Raw genomic sequence first — 10,347 nt, 5'->3', positions numbered from 1 at the left:
CAGTACTGCAGGCCACTTCAGCTGACTGTTATCTGCAGTTCAGCGGTTCTAATCTCACCAGCTCAAGGTTGACTCAGCCTTCCATCCTTCCGAGGTGGGTGAAATGAGGACCCAGACTGGGGGGGCAATATGCTGACTCTGTAAACTGGTTAGAGAGGGCTGAAAGCCCTATGAAGCAGTATATAAGTCTAACTGCTATTGCTATTGCTATTTTCCCCCTACAGTTTTAAATATTGGGCAACACAAAGAAAATTAGCTCAAGTCCCTTCCATGGAGTTCAGTCCTGAGCGACATATTTTCTCTTCTATTAGTATACTTGGTTTTATCAGAAAGATTTAATGATGATGTGATGCATGATAAAGAAATTGTACTTGCATTAAAAAAAACCTTAAAGAATTTTTGGAAGCATAATACAGCTTCTGGAACTTCTAGATAGCTGTTGGATACTTTTTCATGATGTGCTGAAAGCAAAACCTTATTTTACACTAAACTTCAATGTTTTTCCCCATGGTGCAAGCAAAATTAAAACAAAACAAACAAAGAAAAATCCATAAACCCACCCAACCGGTATATAGAAATTTAGTTTATGAATAAACTAAAAAGCATATGTTTATTAACCCAGAGATTATTTCACAGGGAAAATATTTCACAGTTGTATTTAAAATTTGATTTGGGTTTGGGTTAATTTCTTGTCTTCTTTCAAGTAATATAAAAAAATCTTAAGAAAATGTGGTATAAGTGTTATCTAATGATCTGGGAAGAATTTTTCCTTACATGTATGAGCAAGAGAGACTGAGAGCAAGAGACTTCTGCATTCCAATTATTTTGATGAGTTACACACATTCATTTTGCTTCATTTCAACACAGCATACATTGGCTATTCCCCATAAATTGGTTTAGCAAAAATGAGAGTTTAATTTCCATGGATGTGATATGATGTGTGAGTAGGATATCATACATATCTGTGCCATATAGTATGGAACATTTTAGCACTTAGGTCAAACCTTAAGTATCTGTGTTGTAAGATGTTTCAGCAGGAATAGTATACAGTATTGTTTAGTGAATGTATCCAGTAGTAAAAACAACAAAAAGGCTAGAAATAAACGAGTCTTTGTTTGGAGTATTTCCTTCTTTTTAAGAATTCAGATGAGTCACTAGATGGCACCATTTCATTTTCTTTTCTACTATGTTATGTATATTCAAGTATTTGCTGCATCTTCATATAGTTCAATGCAAGGTCATCCTAAGCATTCTTAAGTGTATATTCCAATGAAATCAGATATTTGCAGGATAGTGTGTTACATTTACATGTTGTGATATTTCATTTGTAGTAACAGTTTTAAAAAATACTAGTATTTCAGGCTGAAACGTTTAACTCCATTGAAAGATGTTTGCCTGATGAGTTAAATTTATAACTGAATATGTTTAAATTTGCTTTCAATATTTTTGAAATAGTTATGTATGAGGACAGAAGAAAAGGAAAGAGAACCATTTATTTCTTAAGAACATGTTTATTCTTGACCATTGGTAACTTCGAACTATAATCATTAATTAAAATAATAAATGATAATATACATAGAACCAATTCATACCGACAGACTCACCTCTTTCATACAGTGTTCCCCAAGGATACACTACAGCATAAAATGTCACAAATAAGTAAAAACATTTTCCCAACTCACTGTACTCTTATGGAATACAAGTAAGAACAGCTTTAGTGTTGCATTCAAATAGCTAGAACTTGATATGAATCCTTGATAGCCATAGCAATAGCAGTTAGACTTATATACCACTTCATAGGGCTTTCAGCCCTCTCTAAGTGCTTTACAGAGTCAGCATATTGCCCCCACAGTCTGGGTCCTCATTTCACCCACCTCGGAAGGATGGAAGGCTGAGTCAACCTTGAGCCGGTGAGATTAGAACCGCTGAACTGCAGATAACTGCAGATCCATTGTTTTCCAACCCAGTGTTACTTGAATGGTGAGTAGGCAGTCCATATTGATTCTATTGGACCACTAATATTCAGAAACATTTTTGGAGGGACAAATTTAAAATGAAGTGTGGAAAAAACCAGGAATGATAATAAAAAGTTCTCATGAACATTGATAGACTCAACCACAGTTTCAACTGAGAAACTCGGAGTAATCTGGACCAAGCCAAATCCACAAATGGTAGGAAATTCATGAGAGCTTGGCATACAGACAAATTAGCCATCGAAAAACATATATAAATCAACCACCTTTACACACTATTCAAAATAAACAACGGAAAAGTCTGAAGGAAACAAAAAAGACCAGACCACATTTCCTCCAACAGCCTACACCCAGAGAAGCATTTGTATTTGTATTTATTAGTTTGTCAAACATGTACAAGATAGCAGATGTAAATGTAAACATGGACATTAATGAAAGAAATGAATACAAATAAATGGGTACAGTAGGACAGGAAAGGTAGACATGCTGGTACACTTATGCATGCCCCCTTTACGGACCTCTTAAGAATGGAGTAATGTTCCTGGTAGATGTTTAAAGTTGAAGCTGTGAGGGTTAGAGGATGTAACAATGGAGTCAGGTAGAGTATTCCAGGCATTGACCACTCTTTTGCTGAAGTTGTATTTTCTGCAATTGAGTTGGAATGGTTTACTTTGAGTTTGTATTGATTGTTTGTGTATTATTGAGGTTGAAGCTGAAGAAGTTGTTGACAAGTAAGATGTCATAACAGACAATTTTGTATACTGTGCTTAGATTATACTGCAGGCGGTACAGCTCCAGATTGTCCAAGCCCAAAATTTCGAGCCTTGTGGCATAGGGAATTCTATTGTAAATTGAGGAATGGCGTATTCTTCTCATGAAGTACTTCTGGACCTGCTCAATTGTATTAATGTCTGATACACAGTGTGAATTCCAGGCAAATGAGCTGTATTTGAGAATTGGTCTGGCAAAGGTTTTGTATGTCCTAGTTAGCAATACAATGTTTTCGGAGAAGAAGCTTTGCAAAATTAGGTTAACAATTCTTAATGTCTTTTTGGCAATGCTGTTATAGTGGGCTCTGGAGCTTAGATATTTTGAGATGAGTACTCCTAGGTCCTTGGCTGAGTGATGGTCGTCTACAAGGTCGATTTTTATTGCCAATGTGTAGGACAGAGCATTTATTAGTAAAAATTTGGAGTTGCCAATTGCTCGACCATTCAGACATATGGTCAAGGCCACTTTGTAGGGTAGCGGCATTGTCAGTGGTGTTGAATAATTTTATATCATCAGCAGTTGCTTTTAATATGATCACATAGGTCGTTAATCTAAAGCAGAAAGAGTGTGGGTCCTAGAATGCTGCCTTGGGGGACATAGCTGTTAACTTGTGCTGGATTTGATAGACCTCTCCCTATTTTAACTACTTGTTGCCTGTTTGACAGGAATGTGGCTATCCATTTGTGTAGGGATCCAGAAATGCCATAAACAGGGATTAACACTAGACAAATAAGCAGGAAAAAAAACTATTCAAGGAACTACTGTTCCTAGGTAAACCAAACAGGAAATTTGACTAAATGAACTAATTCATCTGTAATGTAAGGCTACATTCAGATAATCTTACAAATCTGAAGGTATAAATTTCCCACCACCACTTTTAATCATCTATTCATTTAGAGCAGGTCTTTTCTAAATTTCTTTCTCTGAACATTAAGCTCTTGGGGGCTCCTTGTTTCTTGTCTGAGATGCCTACGCAGCATCTCCTTCTCTCGTCCCACAAGGTTATCCATACATCCCATTACATCTACCAAAATGAACATGACACCCAACATTGGCAGGCATGTTGCTGTAGATAACAGGGAGCAAAACTCATACTTACTAGAACTAATGATATTAGTTGGATAATGCAACTTCTGTTAGCATTCAACCAAGCTCAGAGAGCACTAAGGATTCAAAAAAATTGAGATCCTTGCCACCTCTGAATAATGGAATAGATCTCTGTTCTCATCCTGAAGGCAGTTCTCAATATGAAAGACAAGTAGACTTGTCTTTAATATTCTTCAAATAACAATGTGCACCTTTCAGGTATAATGTTTCAATCCACTAGTGAGACACAATTCATACTGCTTTAGATGACTATGTTTGCTGCAAAAAGAAAGAAACTGCTACCAATTGCTATTTTGTCAGTCTTGCAGAAAACTGCCATCACTTGAATAAATACATGTATATCTCTTCATCAAAGCCAATCTTCTAAGTACAAACCAGGAATCAAATCAACACAATCTTTTTGAAATGCACCCTCAGCAAAACTTCAGCATAAACAGAATGCATACAAAATTTTGTTAATAATACAACTTTAAGAATTCCATAGTCAAGTATACTGAGTACTAACATTCTCACTCAGTGTGTTGGCAAGTATCTGCAAGATCAAAAAGATATAACGTTATGTCAGATTGCGCTACCCCTTGCTTATGTACACGCAAGGACTATGATTTGGAGAAAGGCAGGCACAGTCTTCTCATGAGGTTTCAGAAGGTGTCAGAAGCTTTCCAAAGTAGCATGAGAATGGTATATGTAGCTTTGAGAAGAAGGCTGGCCACAGCATCACACATATAGGGCCAGGCTGGGTGCACTTCATCATCAGTGGGAGGAAGAAGACAGCAAAGTTCAGGTGTGTGCGGCATGCAGGGCTGGCAGAGCAGATAACAATGAGGCTGGCTGGAGCTTTGTATTGTGGCACTGAGGTGTCTTAGCCTGCAATGGGGATTAGGGCAAAACTCCAAAGCAACAATGAAGATGCTGACAATACTGGGATTAAGACTGGAGTAACAGGGTCAGCAGCAGCTGGCTGAGACTGCTGAAGATGATGGCCCAATAGAACTGCCATTGCCAATTAGTAACACTATGCAGGGCAGCCAAAAGGACAGAGATGGAGAGGGAGATCAGTGTGTATGGAGGGTTCCAGAGAGGCCTGTCCCATACAGAGACTCAGGCTGGGAGAGACAAAGGCAGGAATTGCTTGGATTGAAGTAGGTCCTCCACTAATGGCCAATTGGGTTTGGTTATAATGAAGACAAGGGGGACTGCCAAGATTTTTGTTGCTAAGGGATGAATTTCACTTTGCAACTGCATTGCATAGTGGTGGAAATCCCATTCCCAATTATTGTTGCTAATTGAGGATTACCTGTAGGCCCTCAATGCTGCCTAATTATTGGGGTGTGTGTTCAACTAATTAAACAGGTGTTTGCCTCATAGGCTTCTCATATGTTTTAACTTACTTACTAATAAAAACAAACAAAAATCTTAAAGATTAATTTGAGGACGAGACATTTAATAAGGAAAGTTCACCAAACACCAACATTCCAAATCTATAATTTATTCTTAGAAATTCATTTTAGGAATATATGATGTAGGCTAATCCTAAATTAAGTCATAGGTCACTCTGAGACTAGTGTGACATTTAGAATAGCTCTCACCATGGTAAGCTTACAGGGTGACATTTAGCTGGAACTTTTTAGAAATATATCACGTTCTCCAGAAAGTACTGTGGACTGAAGATTTATAGAGCTGCAAGCCTATTATGCAGAACTGTAGATCTTTGCTGTCTACCAATGATGAGTTTTTCTGCTAATATTCACTGAGTGCCTTTTTGTCTTGCTTCTTTCTTGTTAAGTAACAGTTCAACGTAATAGTTTAAAACAAAACAAAAGCAGTTTGAGGGACCATTAACATTCCAATTCCAATCATGTTTTGTAGCTATTTTTTTATTAGAAAATTTTATTTTGCTGGAAGGAGGAGATTTGTGTTGAAATACAGTAAGGCACTTATGAACTAAATAAGACACTTGAATATACATTTTTCCATGTTCTTGCATACTTGTATTTACATATGACGAAGGACAAAATAAATCATAAAAAAGTAATTCCACGAGTGTGGGACAACTCCTCGGAGTGCACAGTTTTCCTGAAATGAATCTACTGTTTGGAAGTAGAAAATGTAAAAAGAAATATATCAAGTGCCTGTATTTAACTTATGTCTATGTGTGCTAGATTCTTTGAAATGACTGTTATAAAACATTTACACGGTGCTGTAAATTTGCATGCAGCATATACAGCAAAGCTTTCAAGAAAAAAGGACTGAGTCTGAGAGAAGTCTCATATAAATGCTATGCCTCCTTGAATTAAATTTGTGGAAGATAGCATTTTGCTGTAGTCAATCAGAATATTTTAAATAATTGCCACATGTAGCTCTGTTCATATTGTTGATCTTGCCGTACCAAAGTTGACTTCCAAATGTACAAAATGATTTTTTCAAATGTACTGATATTATCAGTTCTATCTATGATGAGACCTTTTTGCTTGTTAGTTGTTTTCCACTAACCTATTCAGCCATTCTAGTTGTGAGATCTCCAAACAGGCACCATGTAATGTAATATTTTGAAATTATTAACCATACTTAAATTCATTTTCTGTATCAAAAGGGCAAAAGTGATTTTGCTGTGATATTATCTACAGCACTAAGATACGTCATACAGTATCTTAAAAATATATGTTTATTTATTATCTAGCTGGATAAAATGCTGTTTTTGCATAATGCCCACATTGTAAAAGAATAAATATCAGAACTAAAATAATTTCTAGTAACTATTAACTTAATTTCCATTGTATTCTGAAAATTCCACCAGTATCTTAATTGTTAATATTGTTCCTATCGAAATGAGATACTTAGAAAATTGCAATTACTCTCATTATAATTATACACATTTGAAAAGCATTATTCTATAACTAAAATTTAACTTCACCTATATAAATCTAACTCATCCTCTAGATTTGTTGGCTATGCTGATTAGTCTCTGTCCTGCTTTGTACGTGCCTGCCTATCTCTGTAGGACATGTAGTTGAACACATGGTGAGAATATCAGATCAAGCACACTGTTCTGTGTTAATAAGACAAAATAGCTGTTCAATTTTTAAACAGTTAATGAGCCTGTCTTCGTCATCCATGGCCTTGGCCAAATATACTGTATAGTTGGCCACTTTTGTCACAATAACTGTAGCAATGTTATGTAAACAGATTATGTTTATGTAACCAGTGGTGGTGTGTTTTTGAAGATTATGTGTTGTACAACCAATAATAAAAAGAATAAGATAATTTTGCACCAATTTCTTCTGAAACAAATAACATGGTTCACATATAAAGGTGTGCTGATGAACTGCTGTTCTACATTCAACATTTAGTATGTGCAATAGATTTTATATAGCTAAATTTATATTTAAAATACAATAACAATAGCAATAACACTTACACACTGCCCAATAATGCTTTATAGTGCTCTCTGAGTGGTTTACAAATGTCTCCATATTGCCCCCCAAAAAATCTGGAACCTCATTTTACTAAACTTGGAAGGATGGAAGGCTGACTGAACCTTAAGCCACTCCTGACTGTGGGCAGAATTAGCCTGCAATATGGCATTCTAACCACTGACCCACCATGCAGTGGTGCTTTTATTACCTTTGGCTTAATTATACAATAATTGCAGATTTGTTTTATAAGACATTTAACTATTAAATATAAAAGTATTACATCCTTTTCAATATTTTAATTAAATCCTATGACCCCCATGATGGATGGATGGATGGATGGGAGGGGCAGGGATGAAAGGAAGGAAGGAAGATAATTCCCTTCTCACCGCTTTGGGTGGTATGTGTCTTTCTCAATCTTGTGTCCTCTAGCGGAGGGTTGGGAGTTTGCGGGTTCTGCACAGTCTTAGCTGTTCCTAGCATTGCATTCTTCTGTACAGAAAGTTCTGATGTCATTCCTGAGATCCATTCTCCCAGCATTGCAGCCCCAAATGTTCCTACCAGCACTGGAATCACTTTGGCCTTTACTTTCCACATTCTCTCTCTTCAGGTCCTGGTACTTCTTCAGAGTATCTGGGTGTTGAATGTGGAATAGAAACCCCCATACATTGTGAGGATCTTCTGGCTTTTCACATTGGAACCTTCCATGTCCTGCTTTGGCTATTCATAAATACCAGCAGGATATTTATGACTGGCTGTGTGTTCATGTTGATGTCATGGATCTTGTTCTTCCCATTGAGCTGGCTTTTCAGGAACTGTCTTATTCTTTGATGGTACTTATATGTTGCTGTCTTTCTTGCCACCTCCTCATGTGGCTATGGGATACTAAGGTACTTATAGTGTACGTGCGTGCGCACACACACACACACACACACACACACACACACACACACCCAAAACATTTGAAATATATAACCTAGCTCCAGTTGAATAGTAGTGAAAGAAAGCAAGTTACTTTATTTTTTTACATCTGTCTAATGAAGCTAAACCATGGTTTTCTCACTGGTTAAAGAGTAAAAATTGGTATATGGAATCAGGTTAATGCAAATACATGGTGTTTATAGGCAGTTATTGACTTTTTTTCTTAAAGATTGCTCTGATAATGTGTCCTCTTTATCTCCTCCTCCCTCTCTCAACTTTACAACTGGTAAGAGAGATATGAGAAATGCTTGTGTAGTATTAGTGAATGAGAAGACTTTTTAATACATTTAGTTTTATAAATAAAATATGAAAAATCTATAGTTGATCAATAAAAACATAATAAGAAAGAACAGGTAGCTTACCTTTTCTAATTATGAACTTTTTTAAATATTCCTTTCCATCAATTAAATTAATATACTAGAAGAATTAAAGAATTAACTTAGTAGATATACAATGGTTGTCTGATGACAAGCTTTTGTTGGAGCAGTTCCTTACTACTTTTATAGAGAATTCACATTTGTGATTCTTTGTGTGGACTAACATTCTTTGTGTCTACACATGAAAGACAGGAAAAAATTATCTCTGATATGAGAAGGGAATAAAATATGCATGCTGAAAATTTTTATTTCCTAAGCCATGTAGCCTATCCTTTTACATTCCCATTTTCTCTTAATGTTGTGGCTAGCATTGCCTTTGAAACATACACAACAAATTAGATTTTAAGCATATTATTATCCATCATGTCCTGTGTTTTAATATGATGATAACACATCATGGCCGTAATATGCAAGGTGGGGGAAGTTAACCTTTTAGTATTTGTCTTGATGAAATTTACTTCATTTCATGGCTCCTATTAGTATCCCAGAGTTTGTTAATAGAATTCCTCCTTGAAATGACTAACAATTATTAAAAGATAAGGCTTTCATTTGGAATTAAACTGCATAAGTTAATCAGTAAGGATTTATTTTCTGTCCAAAATGGTCTTTCATATGTTGTTTCATAAGCATATATTTGATTGCAAGTAATGATGCACTTAGCATTATGCTTACTTTTTCCTTATCTGTTTAGTCCTGGTCTTCAGCTCAGGTGAATATGGGCTGACTAGAAAGGCAGGCCTCAAAAATCTTTATGTAGAAGATCATAGGATGTGTTCCTAATTTATTCAGGTATCCAAAAGAATAGAAGCAATTTGACCATTCAATCATTGAAAACTCCCTCTGTAATAATTTGAATGTTCTGATTTTTCAATTTGTCATTTGGCTCTTACACAAATGTGTCACAATCTCATTAAGTTTCTGCCACTGGACTTTATTGCTTTAATAATTTGTTGTAATATTTATGAAGTGCTGTGATGGATTATTAGTTGTATCACATTATCCATCTCAAATCAGATTACATTATGAAACAATGAATCAATCACATTTTATTTTTAAAATGTCAGTGTAGATTACAATTTAAGATATGGATAAGATTATTTTTAAAATGACTTTAGCTGCTACAGTATTTTTTGTTGTATAACAGTCTGCTGCTATACAGAAGTTGTTGCTATTGTTCCAAGAATAAACACAAATCTGTACGTTGTCTGAAAATTTGAAACTTTATAAAGCTGTGTAGGTTTTTTTGAGCATAAAGTGTTTTGTAATAGAAATAACTCAGCATAAGCACTGTTTGATTGACTGCTTTTATATACTACCTTTCTTACCTTATAGAATTAAACATGACGTATTTATGTAACAGTACTTATAGGTCACAATATATCTCATGTATGCTATCTCAGACTTAATTATTTTAGAAATCCTGCTGACTTCAAACAAAGCCTGCAATTATATGTTGCTTGTTTCTCAGTTTTTGCCCAAATAATACTAATAATACTGCATTAATACTTCCTGTTACTCGACAGTAATAGCACATTCCTGTTGTCATTAAGTATGTGTATAATTTTTAGATAGTTTGCAGCCATATGAGAAGGCTGTTATATACATCACTGTGAAGTTAGTTGGGGAAAAATACTATTTATACAATGTGGCCTGGTGAGTTTCATGATCAGAGAGTATTTCAGTCCTACCTAATACTGCAGAGTATTGATTTAATAATATTAAGTA

Source organism: Thamnophis sirtalis, unplaced genomic scaffold (assembly GCF_051295495.1).
Source record: "Thamnophis sirtalis isolate CommonGarterSnake01/CBP01778 unplaced genomic scaffold, rThaSir2_p1.2 scaffold_8, whole genome shotgun sequence".
NCBI lineage: Eukaryota > Metazoa > Chordata > Lepidosauria > Squamata > Natricidae > Thamnophis > Thamnophis sirtalis.
Note: the sequence above shows the minus strand (reverse complement) of the source record.